Source organism: Neoarius graeffei, chromosome 19, assembly GCF_027579695.1.
Source record: "Neoarius graeffei isolate fNeoGra1 chromosome 19, fNeoGra1.pri, whole genome shotgun sequence".
Lineage (NCBI taxonomy): Eukaryota > Metazoa > Chordata > Actinopteri > Siluriformes > Ariidae > Neoarius > Neoarius graeffei.
Window position 1 is genome coordinate 8,139,443 of NC_083587.1, and position 4,769 is coordinate 8,144,211.

The 4,769-nt window shown below is 48.1% G+C and overlaps 2 pseudogenes; both read right to left on the reverse strand.

Annotated features, from left to right (window-relative positions):
- Nucleotides 1-1,933: 1,933 nt before the first annotated feature.
- On the reverse strand, nt 1,934-2,052 carry LOC132868128 (5S ribosomal RNA; annotated as a pseudogene).
- A 93-nt stretch (nt 2,053-2,145) lies between these two features.
- Nucleotides 2,146-2,264, reverse strand: LOC132868130 (5S ribosomal RNA; annotated as a pseudogene).
- Nucleotides 2,265-4,769: the final 2,505 nt, after the last annotated feature.

Sequence of the window (4,769 nt, forward strand, 5' to 3'; positions counted from 1 at the left end):
ATTTCCCCATTCCCCCAATGGACAGAATGCTTTTGTTTTGGTTAATAGCTCTCCTTTTGTTCTGGTTGATAGCTCTGTGCTGCTGCTGTGTGTGTGTGTGTTTGTGATGAAAGCATAAAAAATAGTTTTGAGTATGAAAACAATCACCTTTTACTAGTTTGATTTCACACACTTTAGTTCATTAACCATTTTCAAATGTTTTGTTTTCCTTATTGAAAGATGGATTGAGGAGCTGGAGCGTCATCACTTGGTTGTGACTAGAATCCCACCCTCTCTGCCCAATGCCGAACCAGCCACCAGGCATCAGCAACCTGAAACTGTAACTGGACCCCAGGGTGAGCCATCTGGAGAGTTTGATGGGGACTTGGCATCTACCAGCAGTGGCGAGGTGTTTCAGTGGTGAGAGTCTCAGTTTCACAACTTATCTGATGATGTGTGTTTTTCAGTGTGGCTCACATTAAATCATAACTATGCACTATTATAACAAAAGTTTTATCCCACATTGCAGTGACCGAGATGTGAATTATTCCAACAAGACCAAGCACAACATGCGTGAGATGGGCCTTTATAAGAAGCATTCTCTGGACCATCCACTGCTGAAGGACTTTGCCAAACACCTAGAATTAGATCTCAACTATGTCCATTACAAACAAGAGATGAGGACCATCGTTACACACACTGTGTTTATTAGAAACGTTAATTAGAATGTTCATAAAAGATGAAACAAGAAGCAACGGTCATGATTAGAAGGTAATTTAAAATTGTTTATTTCATTTTCAGGCTGAAAATGTTTCTCGGTACCTCTACTATGTCAACCCTGAGACACCATCCCTGCAGTTTGTCAATGACAGAGAGAAGCTCTGACAGTACCTACATCACCTCTCTGATGCAAAATTAAAAAAAACAAAGTCAGCAGAATTACCTCAAGAGCTTGAAAAGGTTGGTAGCAGTTTTCTTTTATTATGATGTCAACAGTGTGACAAAATAAAATGCATACAGTAACTGGTATTCCTAAGCAGTCTCCCACTCAAGTACTAACCAGGCCCAACTCTGTTTAGCTTCTGAGGTGGGGTTTACATTAGACCATATCAGCGGATCATCAGATTAACGTTTTTAAAATGATTAGTGTGCACACAGCAACGCCAATACACGGTTTGCGTGCACACAGCAATGCCAATACACGGATACGCTCGGCTCCACAGGCATCCTGCGCTCCAAATCACTCCGCCCTGAACAGCGAGTGCCCTCTGGAGGGTGCGCACTCCGGCCCTGCGCAGCTCACAGAGCACGCGAGTGGAGCGCACGAGCAGTGATTTGGGACTGAGCCGCTGTGTGTGTGATCTCAGTGCATGTCGGGCATGCGCGTCACTTACCACTTGCAAGTGGAAGGATGGCAAGCCTAAAGACAATCATAACTACACAATGGGCAGTATTTGCATCAGTATTTGCAGTATTTTCATAGTTTTATACTCTTTAATGAAACGTGATACAAGGCGGAAGTCCGCGCCGTTTTTCAGCAGTCGTGTCACATGACCAACGCCAGCGAATCAGGAAGGTGGATGTCACAGTGACGTTGTCCAATGACGATGCCAGCTAGAGCTCAGCCCAGTGAATCCGCTTATCCGCATATTCTCAATGTTTACAGAGCACCGGACCAGACACAATATGGATTGAATACGTGGACCCTGACGGATTCCCGTTTCCCGGCGTTTCCAGGCGTTTTAATGTAAACGGACAGTGCATCCGCAAAGAAAACGAGACAGATACGGTCTAATGTAAACTTGGCCTGAGATCAGACAGGATCAGGTGTTGTCAGATTGGCTTGGCTGTAAGCAGCAGTTAGTTGGAAATATGGCTTTTTTCTTGCCTTGCCTTGCCCCACCCTGCCCTGAGGGGAAATTCAAACAGATATCTGCAAGAAGGCAAAATAAAATGCTTACAGTACCTGGTATTCCGAGGCAGTCTCCCACTCAAGTACTAACCAGGCCCAACTCTGTTAAGCTACTGACATCAGAGGGGATCAGGCATTGTCAGAGTGGTTGGGCTGTAAGCAGCAGTTAGTTGGAAATATGGCTTTTTTTTGCCTTGCCTTGTGCCACGCTGAGGGGAAATTCAAACAGATATCTGCAACAAGGCAAAATAAAATGCTCACAGTACATGGTTTTCCTAGGCAGTCTCCCACTCAAGTACTAACCAGGCTCAACTCTGTTTAGCTTCTGAGATCAGGCAGGATCAGGCGTTGTCAGAGTGGTTTGGCCATAAGCAGCAGTTAGTTGGAAATGTGGCTTTTTTCAATAGTTGCTTTGACTTGCTGTTAGGACTAGGACTGTTTTGGCCTCTAGAGGCCGCTGTTATTTCCTTTTCGTGTCATGTTTATTTTGGCCTCTAGAGGCCGCCACTGTTCCTGTGTTTTGTGTTTGTGTTAATTGCCTGTTTAGTCCTGATTATCTTCACCTGTGTTCAATTTAGTTTGTGCATTTATACCCCCTGATTTCAGTCCTCTTGTCACAGAGTCTTTATGCTGTTATGTTTATCTCCAGTTTCCTCTGTACCGTGTTCTTTATTTTGCATTTTGCTTTTCTTTTGGACCTAGTAGTTACTGTGTTTTTTGGATCTTCTGAGCTTTGATATTTTTGCCTTTTCTTTTCTGTTTTTTTTGGCTTTTGTTTTGTACTTTTGGATTTTTTATTTTTTCCCTTATATCTTCTGAGCGTTTTTGTATTTGTACTTTTTGGATATTTTTTGTACATATTGTAAATAAACTTTTTTGATACTTTTTGTACTTCCGCCTCACGCCTCTGTATTTGAGTCATCCCCCTGGTGGCCTAGTGGGGGTTTGCTGGATTATCACACCAACGAACCAGGTTCGAATCCCAGCAAAACCCTAACAGAAAGACTCCGTCATGACCGACTCAGCAGAGGCTGCTTCAACTGTCTACCCGGCCAACCTTCAGGGAATTACGGCAGCTTTGACATGCTTCGGCGCGACCATGGACGCTCATGGACGTACGCTCACCAGCCAATGTGAGGCCCTTGCTCGCCACGAGGAACTGCTTCAGCAAATTGGGAAAACCCTGGCACAGCTGACATCTCTGCCTGCATCTCCTGATCCAGCTCCTGCTCCTGCCATGCTGCCTTCTTCACCTCGTGAACCCAGCCTTCCTGCACCACTGAGGTACGACGGCAAGCACAGTGAGTGCCGAGAGTTCTTTACCCAGTGTCAACTCACCTTTGAGCTTCAGCCTACCACCTACACTACGGATCGCCGCAAGATTGCCTTTGTGATAACCTTATTAGCTGGTAAGGTGCGAGCCTGGGCTACTGCTATCTGGCAAAGACAGGGACCTGAGTGCCTTGATTTCCAGCTGTTTTCTGAAGAGATGCTTCGGGTCTTCGATCAGGCAGACATCAGTACCGACGCAGCCCGAAAGCTCGTGTCCATCCGGCAAGGAGGAAGCATCGCAGATTATGCCATCTCGTTCTGGATGCTCGCAGCAGTAAGTGGATGGAACGAGACTGCCCTGGTGTCAGCCTTCCACCATGGTCTGTCTGACCCCATCAAGGACAGTCTGGCCTCTATTGGATGCCCAAGTGACCTCGAAACCCTCATCTCACATGCTATTCGTCTGGACAACAGGATGAGAGAACGCCACCAAGCCTTGAGCCCCCCCAGCCTCCCTACCTCTATCTGGAGACCGTCTACCTCCTTCAGTGACTGTCCAGAACCCATGCAAGTGGGTCGTACTCGCCTCTCCGCATCTGAGAGGGAAGGCAGAAGGAGGGACAAGTGCTGCATCTACTGTGGCAAGCCTGGTCAGTTCCAAGCATCATGTCCAGAACTCTTGGGAAAAGGACCGCCCCGTCCAGCCGAGGGAGGGTTGTGACGGGGCCTACCCTCTCTCCCGGACTCCCTGGCCAAGGAATCTACATCCTGGTCTCCATCTCTTGGGGTGAGTCTGTCCACTCTTGTCAAGCTTTGTTAGACTCAGGGGTGGCTGGGAACTTTATGGATATTCACTTCGCCCAAAGCATCAATATTCCGACTGCACCTCTTGAAGTCCCACTGTCTGTGTCTGCCCTCGATGGCCAAGCATTAGGTGATGGAAGAGTCACCCAAGTTACTTCTCCAGTCTTCCTCCAGTCTCAAGGTCACAAGGAAGAAATATCACTGCACCTGATTCCTTCACCTGAGTTCCCAGTTATTCTAGGCCTTCCTTGGCTTACTCGCCACAACCCTCACATAGACTGGGTAACAAGCCAGGTTGTGGAATGGGGCCCTGCATGCCATGCCTCTTGTCTGCTCTCTAGCTCTCCTGTGTCTCCTGCCGAGTCCCCTGATCTCACCGAGTTATCTCAAGTTCCCACAGAGTACTGGGATCTCAAGGAGGTATTCAGCAAGAGCAGGGCCGCCGTTCTTCCTCCGCACCGGGCCTACGACTGTGCCATCGACTTGCTCCCTGGGACTACCCCTCCTCGTGGCAGACTGTTTTCCCTCTCTCAGCCAGAACGCAAGGCCATGGAGGAATACCTCAAAGACGCCCTGGTCTCTGGGTTCATTCGACCCTCCACCTCACCTGCTGGTGCCGGCTTCTCCTTTGTCGGCAAGAAGGATGGGGGGCTCCGACCATGTATTGACTACAGGAGCCTGAACAAGATCACTGTGCGCAACCGATATCCCCTTCCGCTGATGTCCACTGCTTTCGACCTGCTCCAAGGCGCCACCGTCTTCACCAAGTTGGACCTACGGAATGCATACCACCTCATCCGTA